General features: G+C 46.7%; 1 protein-coding gene across 1 annotated transcript in view; it reads right to left on the minus strand.

Moving 5' to 3' along the window:
- FAM83F (family with sequence similarity 83 member F) overlaps positions 1 to 21,141 on the minus strand; it is a 38,197-nt gene that overhangs the window by 12,295 nt on the left and 4,761 nt on the right. The window lies entirely within an intron of this gene.

Below are 21,141 nucleotides of genomic sequence, written 5' to 3' on the forward strand. Positions count from 1 at the left end.
GAAGGCCATAACAAGAGACAAAGAAGGCCACTACATAATATTGAAAGGATCTATCCAACAGAAAGATATAACCTTGGTAAACATATATGCACCCAATATAGGAGCACCAAAATATATTAAAAATCTTCTGGAGGACTTCAAAGGAGAAATCGATAGCAATACAATCATAACAGGGTACTTCAACACCCCGCTGACATCACTGGATAGATCCTCTAGACAAAAAATTAGCAAGGAAACAGAGACTCTAAATAAAGTACTAGACCAAATGGATTTAATAGGTATCTACAGAGAATTATACCCCAAAACTACAGAATTCACATTCTTCTCAAGTGCACATGGGACATTCTCAAAGATAGACCACATGTTAGGACACAAACTAAGTCTATACAAGTTCAAGAAGACTGAAATCATATCAAGCATCTTCTCAGATCACAAAGGCATGAAACTAGATATCAATTGCAACAAAAACATGCAAAGACATTTGAACACGTGGAAGCTAAATAGCATGTTATTAAACAATGAATGGGTTACTGAGGAGATCAAGAAAGAAATTAAAAACTTCCTGAAAACCAATGAAAATGAACACACAACAATACAAAATCTATGGGATGCAGCAAAAGCAGTTCTGAGAGGGAAGTTCATAGCACTACAGGCCTACCTCAAAAAACAAGAAAAATCTCTAATAGACTATCTAACCTCACAACTTAAAGAACTAGAGAGCAAACAAAAGGAAAACCCCAGAGCCAGCAGAAGGAAGGAAATAGTAAAGATCAGAGCAGAAATAAACGACATAGAGTCCAAAAAAATAATTAAAAGGATCGATGAAACAGAGCTGGTTTTTTGAAAAGATAAACAAAATTGATTGACCCTTAGCTAGACTCACCAAGAAACAAAGAGAGAGAACCCAAATACACAAAATCAGAAATGAAAGAGGAGAAGTAACAACTGACACCACAGAAATACAAAAGATCGTTAACAACTACTATGAAGAATTATATGGCAACAAATTCAACAATCTAAGCGAAATGGACAAATTTCTAGAAACACATAGTCTCCCAAAACTGGACCGGGAAGAGATAGAAACCTTGAACAGACCAATAACAACAGAAGAAATTGAAGATGTAATCAAGACTCTCCCAGCAAACAAAAGCCCAGGCCCGGATGGCTTCACGGGGGAGTTTTACCGAACATTCAATGCAGAACTAACACCCATTCTCCTCAAACTATTTCAAAAAATTCAAGAAGAAGGAAGACTCCAAACACGTTCTATGAGGCCAGCATAATTCTAATTTCGAAACCAGAAAAAGACACTACAAAGAAAGAAAACTACAGGCCAATATCCCTGATGAACATAGATGCCAAAATCCTGAACAAAATACTAGCAAATCAGATCCAGCAATACACCAAAAAAATTATTCACCATGACCAAGTGGGACTCATCCCAGGGGTGCAAGGCTGGTACAATATTCGCAAATCAATAAACATGATACACCACATAAATAAAATTAAGAATAAAAACCACATGATCATATCAATAGATGCCGAAAAAGCATTTGACAAAATCCAGCATCCATTTCTGATAAAAACAATCAGCAATGTGGGAATAGAGAGATTATATCTTGACATAATAAAGGCCATATATGAAAGACCTACAGCCAACATCATACTCAATGGGCAAAAACGAAAAGCATTTCCCTTCAGAACAGGAACAAGGCAAGGATGCCCACTTTCACCACTCTTATTTAACATAGTACTGGAAATCTTAGCCACAGCAATCAGACAGGAAGAAAAAATAAAAGGGATCCAAATTGGAAAGGAGGAAGTGAAACTGTCATTATTTGCAGATGACATGATACTATACATAGAAAACCCTAAAGACTCCATCAAAAAGTTACTAGACTTAATAAATGAATTTGGAAAAGTAGCAGGATACAAAATTAACGTCAAGAAATTGACGGCATTCTTATACACCAATGATGAACTCACAGAAAGAGAAACTAAAAAAACAATCCCATTTACCATTGCAGTAAAAAAAATTAAGATACCTAGGAATAAACTTAACCAAAGAAATAAAAGACCTATTTGCAGAAAACTACAGGTCATTGAAAAAAGAAATAGAGGAAGATATAAAAAAGTGGAAGCATATACCCTGTTCATGGATTGGAAGAATTAACATCATTAAAATGTCCATACAACCAAAGCAATTTATAGATTCAATGCAATCCCCATCAAAATACCAACGGCATAGTTCACAGAATTAGAACAAATACTTCAAAAGTTCATATGGAACCAAAAAAGACCTCGAATAGCCACAGCAATCTTGAAAAAGAAGAACAAAGTTGGAGGGATCACATTACCAGATTTCAGGTTATACTACAAAGCCACTATAATCAAAACAGCCTGTAATCAAGAACAGGCATATAGACCAGTGGAACAGAACAGAGAACCCAGAAATGGACCCAAGGCAATATGCTCAATTAATATTTGACAAAGGTGGCAAGAGCATACAGTGGAGTAAGGATAGCCTCTTTAATAAATGGTGTTGGGAAAATTGGACAGCTTCATGCAGAAAAATGAAACTAGACCATCAAATTACACCATACACAAAAATAAACTCAAAATGGATAAAAGACTTAAATGTGACTCATGAATCCATAAAAATCCTAGAAGAAACTTTAGGAAATTTTGAACAAAATTTTGAAATTAGAAACAAAATTTCAGACATCATACGCAGCAGAATTTTCACTGATACATCACCTAAGGCAATAGAAACAAAGGAGAAAATGAACACATGGGACTACATCAGACTCAAAACTTCTGCACAGCGAAAGATACAATCATCAAAATGAAAAGGCTACCCACTGTATGGGAGAGCATAATTGCCAATGATATATCAGATAAGGGGTTAATTTTCAATATAGATAGAGTGCTCATACAACTCAGCAAAAGGAAGACAAAGAACCCAATTAAAAAATGGGCAGAGGAACTAAATAGACACCTCTCCAAACAGGACATACAAATGGCTAAGAGACATATGAAGAAATGCTCAACATCACTAATCATCAGAGAGATGCAAATTAAAACAACAATGAGGTATTACCTCACACTTGTCAGAACGGCCGCCATCAACAAATCATCAAACAACAAGTGTTGGCGAGGGTGTGGAGAAAAGGGGATTCTAGTACACTGCTGGTGGGAATGCAGACTGGTCCAGCCATTATGGAAAACAATATGGCGTTACCTCAAAAAATTAAAAATTGAACTTCCATTTGACCCAGTGATCCTGCTTCTAGGAATAGACCCTAAGAAGCCTGAAACACCAATCGGAAAGAATATATGTACCCCCATGTTTATAGCAGCACTATTTACAATAGCTAATATCTGGAAACAGCCCAGGTGTCCATCAGTAGACGAATGGATAAAAAAGCTGTGGTACATATACACAATGAAACATTATACAGCTGTAAGAAAGATCTCTTATCCTTTGAGACAACATGGAGGGACCTGGAAAGTATTATCCTAAGCGAAATAAGCCAAACAGAGAAAGACAAGTATCATATGATCTTACTTATTTGTGGAATATAATGAACATAACAGTCTGAGGAATCGGGTAGTCCCAGAGATGTGGAAGTGGGGTACAGACTGTCAATCCCCAAAAGAGGGGGTGGGGGGGGAGAGATAAACCACAGAACTTATATGCATGTATGCATGAACAATGGACACGGACAACAAAGCTGGGGACAGGGCAGGGCAGGGAGGGAAGGGGAGGGGGGAATCAGTCGGGGGAAAAGGATAAACATCTGTAACAAAAAAAAACAAAACCCATCTGCACTTCTCCTGGGTTCTCCATGTCTCTCCTTGCCCATGTCTGAGCACATGTGAGGCCAGGAGATGGGCTGTCTGCTCTGGGAAACACCTGAGGGTGTAGGCCATCCATGAAAACCCCTACCACTCTACCCTAAGGATTTTCTAGCAGCTCTTCAGAAGCTGTGTTGGGGGAGATCAAGGAGGCTGAGGACAGTTGCTAGTGGTGCCCTATGGAGACAAGCAGGCTCAGCAGATGTGATCAATGAGAGGCATGGAACGGACTCATTTCCATAAGCCGCAAATCTGCTCAAATACTACTTTCTCTGCAGGTGCTTTGATCTCCTGCAGCATTCTTAAAGGCAAAGCTAAAGGAAAAAGCCCTGTGCTTCCTAAGGGCCAATCTGGACAGAGCTCCAGTGAGCTTGGACTCCACTGGCCTCCGTGTGTCCAGACCATCCCACTCCATACTCAAATTAAGGTCACTGCCTAGGACCCTTGATTTCCAAAAGTCAGTCCTGATTATCCATCCTGGAAGGCAAGGCCTTCTGCAGCCTGAGGCAGATCTGCCTTTCTGACCTTAGCTTCCTGCATTTTCCTACACACACTCTCCTCCGCTCCAGCTCCAATGCAAGGGTTTTCTTGTTGGCTCCAAGCACTGTGCACGTGATGCATAAGAAAGAGCATGCTTTGGGGGCAGAGAGATCTGGTTATGTGACTTTCCATTTATGTGACCTTAGGCAAGTCACTTAATCTTGATAAGCCTCCTTCTCTGCAAAGTGGAGATACCCTGCACATACTTTCATCATTAGGAATCCAGTCAAACACAGTGCCTGGAATGAAGTGAGTCCTCAGAAATGGTAGCTGCTGTGTGGTCAAGGGCACCTGCTGGTCGTTGTAACTGAAAGCCCGAACTCTGAAGTCAGACAGACCAGGCCTGGGTACCAACTAGCTGCTGACTTGTCAGAGCCCTACTTTCCTTGGCAGCAAAATGGAGCTAATAGTAACACCTATCTCAAAGGGCTGTCCTAAGGGCTTAGAGAGATAAACTGTAAAAGCACTTAACACAGTGTCTGGCACATGGTAAGCGCAATAAGTGGTACCCTCCATACCATCACCATCAATTGTATCATCTTTACACATGTGCATTACCATTACTCCTGCCTCTAAAGAGCCCCACCCCCAACACCAGTTACACAATATTATTTAAGGCTCATCTTAGCTCCTTTTAATTCATTTAACACTCAATCATTCATACAAGTAACATTTCCTGAGCTGCCCAGGCAGAAGGAGGGTCTAAAGACAAATAAACTAGAATCCCTAACTTCAAGGGATTAATCCAGTTGGAACGATAAGACACTTGCACAAAATAACTATGACATAACATAAAATGAAATAAATGCCTTAAGAGATGCACAAGAGACATGTGATGTGAATTCAGGGAGGGGGTGGGGATGAAGGAGGGAGAGATTGATTACTCTCAGGGGAGAACAAGAAAGGCTTCAGAGAGGAAGCTGAAACCTAAAAAATGGGCAATCTAGGGCACCATGAGAAATGAGCAGCGAGGGAAACGGAACAGGGAAGTGGGCATGGCTGCCATGCATGGGTATGCGGGTTGTGCATTGCACATGGGCACTGGGCTTTAGGGTAAGTAGAAACTGTGCCAGCTTGAGGAAGGAACACCTTTTCTAATCTGTACACAGGTGCCACATGAGCTACCAGGTGCCTAGGAGGTGGGCATTTCAGGCAAAAAGCACAGCAAAGAGGCCCTGAGGACAGGGATTAACAAGCATTGGACACTTTCACTGCATCACATTGGTTCACAAAGTTATTTTAGAAATATAAAATAAAAAACTGACTTTTACCTATTTATTTTAATCCTCACTCGAGGACATTTTTCCACTTTTTGTTCAGACAGAGTGGGAGGGAGGGAGAGGAAGAGAGAGAGAGAGAGAGAATCATTGATGTGAAAGGGACACATCGAGTGGCTGCCACCTGCACGACCAACCAGGGCCGGAGACAAACTGCAACCAAGGTATGCGCCCTTAGCGGGAACCGAACCCAGGTCTCTCTGGACCACAGGCCGACACTCTAAAGGCCGAGCCAAACCGTCCAGGGCAAAAACTGACTTTTAAAAAGACTAAACAAGATAGACAAATTTCTAGCAAGACTGACAAAAACAGTGGAGATATAAATAAAATACTGAGTAAAAAAAGAAATAATTGCAGGCATATTTACTTTCTAATAAATTTTTACTTTTTAAGAAATAGTAAAACTGGTAAAAAGAATGGAACCATTTACACACTGATTTGCCAAGCCGGTGTGGCTCAGCAGATTGAGCATCGTCCCATGGACTGAGAGGTCTTGGTTCGATTCCCAGTCAGGGCACATGCCTGGGTTGCAGGCTTGATCCTCAGTGGGGAGCGTGCAGGAGGAAGCCGATTGATGTTTCTCTCTCACAGTGATGTTTCTATCTCTCTCCTCTCCTCTCTCTCTAAAAAATAAATCAATAAAAACATATTTTAAAAAAATAAAGGAATTGATGAAATCGTAAAATATCTTTATAACATGGGTAAGAAAAGATTTCTTAAGATTCCAAAAGCACAAATCATAAGGCAAATAAAATTTTTAAAAGATGCATTCCACTCCCTGGCCGGTTTGGCTCAGTGGTAGAGTGTCAACCTGCAGAACAATGAGTCATAGGTTCAATTCCAGCAAATGGCACGTACCTTGGTTGCAGTTCGTCCTGGCCCTGGTTGGGTCATGTGGATGGCAGCCACTCGATGTGTCCCTTTCACATCAATGTTTCTCTCTCTCTCTCCCTCCCACTCTATCTGAACAAAAAATGGAAAAAAATGTCCTTGGGTGAGGACAAAAAAAAAAAAGATGCATTCCACAAATTAGAAATATTTTGTTCAAAGAAAGAAGATATCATAGACAAAGGTAACTGAAGGGTCACAGGGAGAAGATATCTGCAATGTCTACAACCAAAAGGAATCATACACAGGGATACTTGCAAATTAAAATTTTTTTTTTTTATTGATTTGAGAGAGAAAGGGAGGGAGAGAAAGACAAACATGAATTTGTTATTTCACTTATTTATGCATTCATTGGTTGATTCTTGTATGTGCCCTGACCCAGGATCAAACCCACAACCTTAGAATATTGGGAAGATGCTCTAACCAACTGCATTACCTGGTTAGGGCCAGGAGTCCTGTAAATTGGCAAGAAAAAGACAGGGAATTAAATACAAAGATGGGCAAAGGATATGAATAGGCAATTCCCAGAGGAGATACCTGAATGTATATAAAGACAAGCAGACCTTATCAACTATCAGAAAAATTCAAATTAAAGCAAAGAAATGAAAAGGGAACCCTCATTCACTGCTGTTGGGAGGGAACACTGGTGCAGCTATTCCCGCCTAGAGCAAGAAACCAAGTTTAGTGGATTTAAGGATGTGCCAGATACAGCCAGCACCCAGGGAACCTCTTGGATCTTTGCACAGGTCTATAGGGGGCAGGGACAAAGATATTCACTGCAGATTTCTTTAGGATGGCAAAGAGTTGGTAACAACTTAGATGTGAATTTCTAGGAGAAGGGGGTAGGGACAGTGTGAGGAATATACATGAGAGAGTAGGAGACACAAGCAATGAACGAGTTCTGCATACAGAACTTGAATAGTTTTCTTTAAAATGGATAGTTTGATTTAAAATGTCAGATAAGATCTATAGCCTAATACCATTCATGTAAATAAAATAACACTGCATGTTTTTCAAGGACACAGACATGTCCAAGGACATATGCTAAATACATTAAGAGGGGCTACCTATGGAAGGAGACAGGAATGGGAGGGAAGAAGTAAAAGAAGAGGAGTCTTCCATGGAATGGTGATGGCAGTGCACCATGAATTGAGGTTCACAGTTAGCTCTGTATTTGAGGTCTAAAACACAAATAAACTGAAACTGTTGGTCTGGAACAGTTTGGGGTAGGTACGGCAGGATTGGGCTTGATTACAGAGGGGTTTTTAAAAAAGCATTTTATTGCCCGGCTGGTGTGGTTCAGTGGACTGAACGTTGTCCCATGGGTTGAGGTGTCCTGATTTAATTCCTGGTCAGGCCATACACCCAGGTTGTGGGCAGGATAGTGTGGGGCATGCAGGAGGCAGCGGATTGATGTTTCTATCTCTCTCTCCCTTAAAAATCAATAAAAACACATTAACATTAAAAAAAATTTTTTTTTCTTTATTGATTTTAGAGAGAGAGGAAGGGAGAGGGAGAGATAGAAACATTGACAAGAGAGAACATCGACTGGCCGCCTCTGCCATGTCCCCTACCAGGGATTGGGCCTACAACCTGGGCCTGGGCCCTGACCAGGAATCAAACCAATGGTGCACGGGACAACACCCAACCAACTGAGCCATACCGGCCAGGACTACAGAGGGTTTTAACATGACACCTCAGACCTCATTCCGTTAGAACACGGCTTCCCTCCATCTTGAGGGCTCCTGATGTCTTATCTCCCCAGGGCTCTCTGAGGCCAGAGTCTATCATTTGCTTATTTCCAAACTCTCCACAGTGTCCAGCTTAAAGTCGACTCTCAGTGTGTGGCTGAGGATTGCTTGACTGGCTCATGGAGGTGCTTCTGGATTCACACTCTGGCTTTTGTTTTGTGATGGAAAGAGCAGGCAGGGAGCTGGCTGCCCTGCCTCCACCTGAGAAGGCTGTGATGTGAGAGATCACAAACTGGAGGGAGAGAACCTGAGGGCCCCACTCTCAGGAGGCTTGGTCTGTGGCACCCTGGCGAGAGCCAGCCATCTGTGTCACTACCAATTAAGCAGTGAAATATCTGTAGTAGGAAAAAAAATCAATTGCTCGCTGACTCCTGCAATCTCCTCGTGGAGGAGAAGTGATAATTATCCTCTGCTTTGGTCTCCGAGGGCCCCCCTTGACATCCAGCTCCACAGCATCAGGCCCAGGGAAACCAGCACCCCCTCTGCTTGGGTGTTTAATATGCCACGTGATCCTCTGAGCCAAACCTAACTTCAACACTCCTGGTGTCAGTGGAAAATCGGATTTTAAAAGAAGGATGGCACAGAACCCGGGGAGACAGGTTTCGTCAGCAGAGAACAGTCACCCCCTCCTCCAGGTAGGCTCACAGTGTTCTTTACCTGGTTACCCACTGATGTGCAGCACCAGGGAGAGGTTAATTCCAGGTGGCAGGAGTTTTTAGAAGCTGTCTCGGGCGCTGGCAAACAGGCTCTGATGCTGTAATACTTCTCATGGGGTGTTTGCTTAGACTCCCATCTCCTGCTTTGATATCTGCTGCAGTGGGAGGGGGAGGAGCAGGATGGGCTAGGGAGCCTCAGAATTCCCCTCTATCTGTCATTCACCTTTAATTAAACTGCCGGTTTTTCAGGTTCTCTTTCTCTACTCCTTAATTACCATTAGATAATAATAATTAGGAAAAGGACCCCACCTTCCCCCACACTCCATGGCTCAAGATAGCCAGCGACTGGCACCCCTGTTATATTAGATGACCCAGACTAGACCTCAGAGCCTGTTCACCACCACCACCCCCCCCACACACACACACACATACACAATCCCCATAAACTCTCCAAAATGATCCTGTCAGTTACTTGTATCCACTGGTCTCCTCCTCCTCCCCACAGACTAAATTCAGTTTATTATTGAGTCCAGCAGATTTCACTCCTGCAGCTTCTCTGGGTCAACTCCTTTCTGTTTTCCCTGGACTGCGGCCCTAGCTCAGCCCCCCTCATTTCTCACCGAACTTCTGCAGTAGCTTCCTCACTAGTCTCCCCTTCCTGCTCCATCTCTGCAGTCTACTTCATTCTCCGCAGCAGTGACCCTCCCAAATGAAGAGAGGTCTAAACCCTTAACTTGGCATTTGAAAGGTCTCCTCCCTAGCTTCACCTTGCCATCTCACCTCCGGCCTGCTTTCAGCAGGGCGGAATGACCTACAGTTACCCTAACACAGATTTCTTGGCAATATCGACCTTTTGGAGCCAGTACTTTTTTGTTGTGGGGGCTGTTCTGTGCACTGCAGGATGTTAGCAGCCAGTAGCACCATCCCAAATGTGACGAACAAAAAAATGTCTGTGGACATTAATAGATATTTCCTGGGGACAACATCGTAGCATCTCACTCCCCCACCCCCACCAACATCTTTTGAGAACCACTACACATATCAGGAAGTTTTGAGTCCTTTTGTTCCTACCCCTTCCTCACCCCTGTGAGGCATCTATGCATCTCTCAAGACTCAGCCAAGAACTTCCTGACACCCCCTCCCCGCAATAATGTTCACTACTCCCTGCAGCCTGCACACTGTATGCCAGGCAAATAGCAGAGTTCCTTGACACTTTATTGTTTGTTTTAAAAAAAGGTTTTTTTTTGTTAATCTTCACCCTAGGTTATTTTTTCCATTGATTTTTAGGAGGGAGGGAGGAAGGAAAGGGAGAGGGGGAGGGGGAAGGGGAAGTAGTGGGAGGTGGGAGAGAGAGAGAGACATTGATATGAGAGAGATACATCCCAAATTTTCTCTGACCAGGGCCAGGGATCAAACCTGCAACCCAGGGATCACACTTGAGACCCTTTGGTCCTCGGGCCGATGCTCTGATCACTGAGCCACACTGGCCAGGGCGCCACCTTATTATAACATCTGCCAAGTGTCTCTGTCCTTTACTGGCTGTGGGCTCCTGGATGGCAGGGGTCATCTGATTTCTCTCAGAATCTCTACCCTCAGGGGACATTGCAACACGAAGTCAGTTCTCCATGTTTGTGGAATGAATATCTAAATGGAGGTTGTTTCATGTTTATTGTTTTATTTGTAGGATATGGATGTAGCTTTGTAGTTATCTCTTTTATTTCATGAATGACAAGACATTGAGGTGCAGAAGAAAAAGAATGTTGAGTAAGATTCCTGGTTAGATCGTCTTGCTGGAGGGCAGAGTTGAAATTCTTTCTCAAGGGTACAGAGGAGGGAAAAGAAGTTTGTGCCTTTGGGGACTGCTGCCTGAGCAGACAGTTCTGAGATTTGGTCTCTCTGCCTCTACTCCATCCACCTGAGATGTTGAAGGAGCAGCCAGCCCATGAATGAGGACAGTACTTAACCAAGGGGTAGAGTCCACACCAAGGATGTTAGGCCAGGAGGTAGGGCTGCCACTAACACATACAGCAAGCACCTTTGTGCAAATTACAAAATGATGCATTCTCTTGTGATGGAATGCAAGCCAGTCAGTGGAAAATGGTAAAGCCCCTTGGCTGTGCCCACCTGAAGGAGACAGGCTGGCCCTCTGCACCTGGTTCCTGCACTGAAGGACATTCCAAATGTGCAGAATCTCTGAGCTAGGAGGAAACTTAGCTAGAGCCTAGCCTGGAGCTTAAGTTACCCTTCTGGGTCTTGGCAGAGGTAGGACTAAAGCTCGGGCTTCTGACACTAGTTCTGAGCTATCACTCCCAGATAATGTGGTCACAGCATGCTCTAAGGACAGGTCTAGTCTGGCTAGGATGCCAGGTGATCTCTGGTCAGACAAAACCAAGAGGCATTGATAGAACTGGACTATACCAACCTCTTCCTCACTGGTTACCCCAGCTCTGCAGATGCGGAGTTCTAGATAATGGAATGGGTGTGGCTGCTATTCCAGCAAAGATCCACCCCTTTCTCACTCAGCTCTGTGGTGGGCAAAAGCAAGAGGTCATAGGCCAAGCCTGTTCATTGCAGGGGTGTTCTGGTGACAGTCACGTCTTCCTAGGGAGGAAGTGTAGGGAGCCTACTAAGGCATATCTCTGCTTTCCCACTGATGACCCATGTGAGGTTGGGGCCTGACTGTCATCCCCTCATGCTCACCCTGCCTACTTCCCATGCCTGCTGGGAGGTTCAGATGAGATCATGCCCGAGACATCCCAGGAAAAAGCTGTGCAGTTACGAGGGGCCATTACACTCACTTGCTGCAGGTGAACGGTGCTAACTCTACACACCTTAAACCCTAAGGTCCCTCGGGGTAGAGAGGGCAGCAGCTGGGCAAACTGGTCAAGTTGCTGCCTCCCAGAACAGCCATCTGTCTGGCAGCCCAGGGGCATCAGTGTGTCTGGGACCAGAGAACACTCCTTCCTGTTCCCATGGAGGGTAGTGCCAGGCTGGCCAGCCAGCCTCTGGATCAGTCCTCTCCAACTGTGGAATGTCCTTCTCTGAGCTTCCCAAAGAGGGATAAAAGGCTACAGGTATACTTAAAGGTCAGCGTATAAAGATTCACCTGGGGTGGGGGTATGCCTGTCGAACTGCAGATCGCAGTCTAATCCTCAGAGATTCTAATTCTGCAGACCCATAAAAATGCATTTTTTTTCTTTATTGATTTTATATATAGAGAGAAACATCGATGAGAGAGAACATCAATTGGCTGCCTCCTGCATGACCCCCACTGGGGACTTGGCCCAACCTGGTCATGTGCCCTGACCGGAAATCAAACCAGTGACCTCCTGGTACATGGGTCAATGCTCAACCTCTGAGCCACACAGGCAGGGCGAAAATGCATTTTGATAGCATCTTCCCCTCAGATGCTCTGAATGCAGGTGGTGGATGGATCGGACTTTTGTGGCAGTCAGAAAGACCTAAGCAGAGCAAGGATGGTGGGCCAGGTACAGAAGGTCACCAGGGGGGAAGGCCCAGGTGTCTAGCAATGGGCAAAACTGGGAAAACCAGGACCTCGACTCCAGGGTAACTTTTCCTCCCCTAGCATGTCACTGGTCATGTGGTTTAGACCCCCCGACCTTTCCTCCATAAGGATAATATCTAGGCCTCAGTTGTACTTCAGCTCCAGGCCCAGAAAAACAGCAAAATCAGACAAGCAACACCATGGCTGCCTCAGGACCAGCTGCATGGACTAATGGCCCCCTGCTGGTGCCGACCAATCAGTGAGACCTCCACCCAGAAAGAGCACACCTGGAAAGCTAATGAATGTTCTATTGAGATTCTCCCCAGACCTCTCCTAAGATTCCCACTTGCAAGAGAGAGAGAAAAACCCTGAAAATAAAGAATCCTCATGTTCTCACTCTGGGAAGCATACCTACACCTCCCCTTCCCCTCCTTCTTCCCTCACAGGCGTGCACTCCTAGGCTCTAAGGGACCAGATGAGACTTGCAACCAGGACAGTAACGGGCAGCAGCAACTTGTCCTGGGCAAACTCCCTGAACCTGTCTCCAAGGTCCCTTTTTCTCTGACTTCCCAGTGAGCCAAAGCAGCCCAGCCTAGTTTCTCCTGTTGCTTCTTCTACACTAAGCCCTTCCTTGTTTCACTGTCCTGAGTGTGTTTTTGCTGCAGCCAATGTCTTGCTTTGCTGTACTTTGTCTCTTGATTGAATGTTTTCCTTCAAGAAGATAAGAACATCATCTTGCTGGTAACACTGTGCTCCACCACTGGTGTTTGGAAGAGAATATACCCTCTGGAAACAGAAAGACTTCCTGCTGGTGTGGCCTGCAGTGAGTCACTTAATCTAAGCCTCAGTTACCTCATTTTAAAATGGGGAGGTGATACCTTCACAGGAGTTTTAAATGAGATGGTGTGGGAGGCACAAGGAGCACAGTGCTCTGCCTGTCAGGAGCAGTGGGTAAATGCCAAGGCCTCCTCTCTCCTCAGAGAGGTAACCCAGAACAAAGGGCCATCACTTCAGAGGAGTGAATGGGAGGGAAGGAAGCAGCCAGTGTGGGGGCACCAAGCTCCCAGGGAACCCACAGCCAGAGCACCCGCCTGCATAGACATCAAGGTGGAGATGTTTTCATTTTACTCAATACCATGCCCAGCAGACACAGCCTGGGGTGCTGATTAAAGCCTGGGTAACACTACAATCCCAGAAAGGTCAAACTTGAACTAATTGAGGGGAAAGGCAGCCCAATTAAGGGAAGAAGAGTTTATATGGTGCACTGATGGTAGAGCAATGCAGGGCATCTATGCCCAAAGGGCTGCTAAGAAACCTGCAGCCTGAGCAGAGATTGCCTGGGGGTGGGCTCCAGGAGCCTGGCCCAGAGCGGTGCTGCTGAAGGATGGAACAATCCACTTCTGGGGGTAAAGGGCAGGCTCTGGGTTCACTGCAGAGACTTTATTTGGTCATCAAGCCTACAACAGGTCCCATCTGAAGCATCACCAATTTCTGCACCAGCAGGAGGCAAGTCCCCACAGTCCAAGAACATATAGCAGTGGGGACAGCCGACTTTGGAGTCAGGAGTCCCACACTGGTGGTAAGAACCTGGGCGATACTTCACCCTTCTGAATTCCACCTGAAAAGTGAGGCTGCCATGCCTGGCTTCTGTGGTTCAGTGGTTGAGCATCGACCCATGCTCCAAGAGGTTGCTGGGTTGATTTCTGGTCAGGGCACATGCCCAGGTTGTGGGCCAAGTCCCCAGTGAGGGGCATGCAGGAGGCGGCCAATCGCTATTTCTATCTCTCTCTCCCTCTCCTTTCCTCTCTCTCTAAAATCAATAAAGAAAAATTTTTTTTTAAAAGAAGCAAGGCTGGCCCTGGCCGGTTTGGCTCAGCGGTTAGAGCGTCGGCCTGCGGTCCTGAGAGACCCGGGTTCAGTTCCCGCTAAGGGCGCGTACCTTGGTTGCAGTTTGTCCCCGGCCCTGGTTGGTTGTGCGGGTGGCAGCCACTCGATGTGTCCCTTTCACGTCGATGTTTCTCTCTCTCTCTCTGTTCCTCTCTCTCCCTCCCACTCTACCTGAACAAAAAATGGAAAAATGTCCTCGGGTGAGGATAAAAAAAAAAAAAGAAGCGAGGCTGTCTCGTGGTTCTGGTGAGGATGCAAAGAAATGCTGTGATGCCTAGACAGGATCTGGTGTGATGCCTGCCCCATGGCTGGGCTTTGCCCTTCTTCCCTGACAGCGTCCAGCATACAGAAGGTGCACAGGGTCAGCTTGATGGGGGTACTAGATTCATAGTCCTTATCATGCTCCCTTTGGGCAGGTGGATGCAATAACACAACCCTAAACATGTTCTCTTGCTCAAACTCTCTGGCCCCCAACTACCTACAGAATCAAGCCCCTAGCCTGGCTGAAGATGCTCCACGTATTTCCAACCTACTCCCTCCCCTGACAATAAAGACTACATTCTCCAAACACACCCAGAAGGCTCTGCTCTCAGGACTTAACTCCTGCTATCACTACCCTATCCCTGTGGCAATGGGAATGCCCTTTCCCTATTGAGATCCTGGTTTCACTCTTCCCTGAGGCTGTCCCAGGACTTTGCTCTATTCCCAGCCCTCAGGGCAGTGTGTATCCTCTCTAGGATGCTGGTCTGCTCAGACCTCTGTCTGAGCACTTGGGGGTGGGGTATGTGTGTGAAGGACAGAGACTTGTCATTCCTTCCAGCACAGGGCCTGACTGACAGTTAAGTGCTCTAAACAGAGTCCCTCTGCAGTGGGGGCTTCTCTTGGGGAGCTGAGGAAGCAGCTTGGACCAGAGCCCTGGCCCATCAAGGGGGCAGAGCCAAAACCAATGGGTCCTATTCTCTATCTGGAGACCAGGCAACCCCCATCCCACCAGCAGGGCATCTATGCTGTCAGTTGAGGCTTCCCAGTTGTCTGTAGCTGTGTTACATTGTTTTAGGCTCACTAATTAGACACCATTAAACACCAGGCTCCCTTGCTGAACTGACAGCCGCTGGAGCCCAATTCTGCCCAGACAGGCTGCTTCCTCTCCCAGACCCCTGGCCTCAGTGCAGGGCTCTGTTCCCAACTCTGCGGGTCATGTCTCTGTTGTGCCCCACTGGGGCTCATTCGCTGTTGATCTGACCCTATGAGGCCCTCACTCTTCACACCCATACCCTAAATTAGGTTGCTGAAAGAGACATACATAGGAGATCCAGGCTGGCTCTCCAGAGAAAGAGAACAGACTGTACCCACGTGAGCAAGGTCAACTAATTCAGCTGTGAAGAACCACATATGATTCGCCAGGGAGTGAGCAAGGCAATTCTTTTTAAGATCCTAGTCCAGCTTTTCCCTGCCCCACGGCATGCTTCTGGGACGACTTCCCCTGCACTAAATTGGTGTTAATTAGTGAAAATTATCTAATGCAAGCTCATTTTAACATTAGCTTAAAGCTAAACATAATTAGGAAGATAAATCAGCTGCTAAAAAAAAAATCCAGTGAAGATACACAAACGATTCTTAGGATTAGCTGCTGGGCTACAGGCCTGGGGCTCTGAGCACTATACAATGCACGGGCAGGGCAGGGCAGGGCAAGGCAGGACTCAGAAAGTACCTGTTGAGGTGTTTCCTGATTGATCCATCAGAGCGAGACAACTGGAGTTGGCCATCTGCCTGGGAGATTCTGAGAAGCAGCAAGGACAACTTTGTGGACACCACCAGATGATGCTATCTGGGAGGGCTCCTCAGAGGCAGGTGGAGGGTACAAGGAGAAGTTCGATTGGGGAAGGTGGCCAAGAAGGGTTGGAGGGAGGGGAATAGTGTGAATCCATGTGTTCTCAGGCCTCCATTCTTTTATTTTTTATCCTCACCCGAGGACATTTTCCCATTTTTTTGTTCAGGTAGAGTGGGAGGGAGAGAGAGGAACAGAGAGAGAGAGAGAAACATCGATGTGAAAGGAACACATCGAGTGGCTGCCACCCGCACGACCGACCAGGGCCAGGGACAAACTGCAACCGAGGTACGCGCCCTTAGCGGGAACCGAACCCGGGTCTCTCTGGACCTCAGGTCGACGCTCTAACCGCTGAGCCAAACCGGCCAGGGCTCAGGCCTCCATTCTTGCACACACCCACTCTCTGCCTGCCCCACCCATTCAAACTGGCTGCTTTAGCTGTCAATTCCTGGGGGCCTGTGCTCCCCTGGAGCTTGGTGGGAATCATATTCAACTCAGTTTCCATCCAGTTCCACTATTTACCAGCGGAGTGGCCTTATCCTCTCTGACACTCAATTTCCCCATCAATAAAATGGAAACTTGCTGGATTGTTGTGAAATTTTAATGATATAATATATTCTTCAGGGCTGGCAGATGTCTGGCATTTAAGTGCTCAATGACTAATAGCTATTAACCTGCCTAACTGTACTGCCATTTACTTTCTTTTTTATTTCCCCCATTAGAATAAAGAGTAGGGTCCACTTTTTATTCATCTGTATATTTCTGGAAACTGGCACATAGTAGGTCCTCAGAAAATCATGTTGAGTGAACTAACAAATGTGAGGAATCACCAGGAGTCCAGGAATCCCTCTGGGAGGGGGAGTCAAGGACATTCACAATCAGTCCTCGAAGACCCACCTAAAGGTAAAGAGCCCTGGTCGTCACCCTCACCTCAACCATCTGTTGACTCACTGCTAAAAAACAGAACAAAAAGGACATTTACTCGGAGCCTTCTACATGCCCAGCATTACTGCCAGGGGCTTAACAGAATGATGACTACTCAACTAGCTACGCCAGGATGAGTTTACAGAAAACTGGAAACTCGGGCCAGAAAGACTAATAATTAGAAACACTCTTTTTCAAAGCTAAGCTTCTGGGATCATTAGCAAGTCCACAAACTTCATGGATTTCAGAGAAGGGGAAAGAAAACTGGGGAAGGCAACTAAGCTGACTGCTCATGGCCCTTGGGGTAGTGAGGTATTGGAGGAGGAGGGGGAGGAGAAGGGGAAGGGAAGAGGGAGGAGGAGGGAGAGAGGGAGGGGAGGAGGAGAGGAGGGAAGTAGAGGGGAGGAGGAGGGGAGGGAGGGAAGAGGAGGGGAGGAGGAGGGGAGGGAGGAGGAGGGGAGGGAAGGAGGAGGGGAGGGAAGAGGAGGGGGGAAGGATCCCTGGAGTGACTCAGCCTGGGGGTGGGGGAGCTCAGGACAGTGCCAGGACCCACCCAGGGCTTGTTGGTTCTCTGCCCTGCTCCCTCCACCCCCATGGGAAGCTTGCCCCAGAACAAGCTCTGCCTTGTACACTCTGAGAAAAGAAAGGTGAATCTGGCCACCAGCCAAGGTGAGCCAGCATCCTCCAGGGTGACAACGTGGAGGGATGGGGGTTGCTGGCTGGGAATCCATCAAGGTCTCTTGTCAGCAAGGGCACAAGATCCATGGGCCAGAAAGTGGCCATTAAGAGGACACAGGTGCTTGGAAGCCACCTACACCCAGCTGCCCAGTGACACCTGTACAGTGCCTCCAGACAGAAGGAATCCTCTCTCCCACTCACACAGATCAGAGCAGCTAGCAGTCCTGTACTGGCAATGAATATATTTTGTTTCTGGAAGTTTTAGAGGGGAGAGGTGGCCCCAGGGGGCAATCCCCAAAGGTAACCTGCATTTGTAGCAAAAGGACACAGCCTTGACTTCAGAACTGCATGGAATCCCAGCTGGCCTCTTATGAGTTCTATGACCTTGTGCTCTCCCTAAGCCTCCAGGAAAATACTCTTGCAAGGTGCTGAGGATTGGATTAGCCAACAGAAATCACATGTGAAGCACCTCTCTCAGTAATATTAGTCCCTCTTAATAGAAATCCCTTGTATCTGCAAACATTACTCATCTTTTTCAAAGTGCTGTCTCATAGTCTCACACTAAAGTCTCAGGACAGTCTTTTAAGCAAGAAGTCAAAAATCATCCCCATTTTACAGATGCAGAGATGGAGGTCCAGCAAGGTTGAATGATTTTCCCAAGGTCACTAATGGGTGAGGAAAGAGACAGCCAGAGAAGAAGGACATCAGGTTCTAGTTCCCAGCTATGTACTCCTCCCCCTGGCAGCAGCCTGGCCTCCCAAGACTGCTGCCCAGCAGACCTGGCTGTGCTGCTCATGACATCATGAAGAAGGCACCAGCCTACTGAGGCCCCATCTTCTACTTATGAACTCCCTGGGAAACACCCATCCTCAGTTTCAGGGACCCAAAGTGCTCAGTTTCGGAGGAATCAAGCCTAGCTTTCCCTCTCCTCCACAGAGATAAACAGCCTGTCCCTCCATGCCCCATCACCCTCCCTGTGAAAGCTTGAGTTGTGAGGAGTCTTTCCAGACTGCCCTGGGGTTCTCTGGGTTGATCTTGTGCAGCTAGTCAGGCCCTTCTGGGGGACAGTGAGAGGGGAACACCCTTGGGCATCCCTGGTTTAGGAACTCGGGAGCGTCTGTGTCTTCCTGTCTTGTCTCTGCACATGGCATTCCAGAGAAGATCCTTGGCTGAGGATTCAGATGCCACAGCCTCACAGACAGGAGAGCCAGGCAGACAGACAGCTGCCCTGACATACCCCCACCACTAAATCAAGGCCAACAGATAAATTCAGGGAGGAGGTCAGAGGGAGAGGGCTGTGGGTAGCCGCTCCCCCTCACTCAGAGGAAACAGGAAACACACCTACCCAACAATCTGATCTCCTGGCTTGGGCACCACCACTTCCTGGGAGGAAATTCAACTGCACTTCCCTCCCCTGCTCCCAGAAAAGACAGAGAAGGCAGCAGCCATTACTTTCCAAGTTCGTGTCTTTCAGTTTCTCTCTTGTTTTTCAAAACCATCCAGGAATCTAGGTAATATCCTCCTATTTTGCAGGTTAGGAGCCTTAGAGTGGGAAGTGATTTATCCAAAGAAACACAGCTAGTAAGTGCCCAGATCAGGACAGAAACCAAGGCCTTTCAACTTTAGACCGTCTTCTGTCCCTGAGGTGAAGCTGAGTGTCCATTGCTCAGAAATTCCGGCTCCTGGGATCAGTGATTGAGCACAAAGGAGTCTCTAACAGCCAAAGCACCTGGGGCTTGGCAGGGATGCTGGGACAGGCCGGGGCAAGGTCCCGAAAGGACTCTGAAGTGCTTGGTCCCTGGAGCTGCAGCTGCGCCATTATCACCAGCCTCCATGGGACAAGAACCCTGCAATTGTCCAGTGCCTCTGAATCAAAGCCTGAGTGGAATGGTCACTCATGGAAGGAAGAAGGGTTAGGCAGAGGAGAGGGGACAGTGTGTTGGACCCACAGTTCATGGGTTGCTCTGCACACTGAAATCAGACTTTAGAAAGGCAACTCAGAAGCTCTAGAGAAAGCCAGCTGTCCCTGTGAGAAGTAACAGAAACGGAGGGAGGGAGGAATTAGGGGCAAGTCTAGCATAGGAACCAGCTCACAAACAAGGTAGTGAAGTGGCTAGTGAATGTATTATCAGACTCAGATTTCACAAACCAGCAACACTGAAAAAATTCTATATGTAAACCTTTTTTATTTGTTTTTTTTTTTGGCTCTTTTTGCATCTGATTCATGTCTATAGCCAATGCTCAGCATGGTGCCTGTAAGAGAAGGTGCTTGGTACTACCTGTTGGATGTATTTGAATGTGAAAAGCGCCCACTAAGTCCAAGGGGAGAAGACAGCGGGCTCTCAACAGTGGCAAAGGCTGCCACCGGCAAACTGAGTCTCCTGGTGCTGTGAACTAGTGACTCCAAGACTTTGCCACACCCCTCGGGCGTGTATACCCAACAGTTCACTCACATCGGCTGCCCAGATCTCCAACAAGGCTGCTAACCTGGCCAAGCATGCCTCTTGCCTGGTGCCTCTCCCCAAATCCCTCTGATCCCCTTATCTACTCCTCTCCCCCTAATTTAGAGCATTCTCTCCTGCCAGACAGCTTGTTGTGATGAGATTAAGGGAGTCCCCTGGGTAATGTGCAGTTCAACAGGGGACTTTTCTAGACACTTGCTTCTCTAGAGGAACAGAGTGGGACAGTGGCCAATAGGAGACAATTTCTAATCATTTCAACAAATCATTGACTTCCTGTGGGCCTTGCAAAGGAGACAGGGAGGAATACAGTGGAGTCTCAGCTCTTCCAAAGCTCCCAGTACCCGAGGGTAAAATGGGTTCTCCCAAAGCCAGCTGTGTGCCAGGCACACAGATGGCATAAACAAGGGGCCATCCCTGGCTGGTTTGGCTCAGGGGTTGGAGCATCGGCCTGCGGTCCAGAGAGAACCAGTTCAGTTCCTGCTAAGGGCATATACCTCAGTTGCAGTTTGTCCCCGGCCCTGGTCGTGTGGGTGGGCAGCCACTTGATGTGTCCCTTTCACGTCGATGTTTTTCTCTCTCTCCCCCTCCCACTCTGTCTAAACAACAACAACAAAAAGTGGAAAAATGTCCTCGGGTGAGGATAAAAAAAAAACAAGGGGCCACATCTGAGAACAACAACAATAAAATCACTTTTGGATTGAAAATTTGACAAAGGAAGGTATACTTATTTGCATAGTATACCTCAAAGGTATACCAAGGAAGAGGTGGCATCTGAGTTGGGCACTGAAGGAAAGGGGACAAACGCATCAATAGACAGAGATGGGGTAGGGCACAGCCTGGCTACACAGTCTCCTCTGTCCCCTGGTTAATAAAAGCTCGTCTAGCAG

The sequence above is a fragment of the Molossus molossus genome, unplaced genomic scaffold (assembly GCF_014108415.1).
Source record: "Molossus molossus isolate mMolMol1 unplaced genomic scaffold, mMolMol1.p scaffold_m16_p_10, whole genome shotgun sequence".
Classification (NCBI taxonomy): Eukaryota; Metazoa; Chordata; class Mammalia; order Chiroptera; family Molossidae; genus Molossus; species Molossus molossus.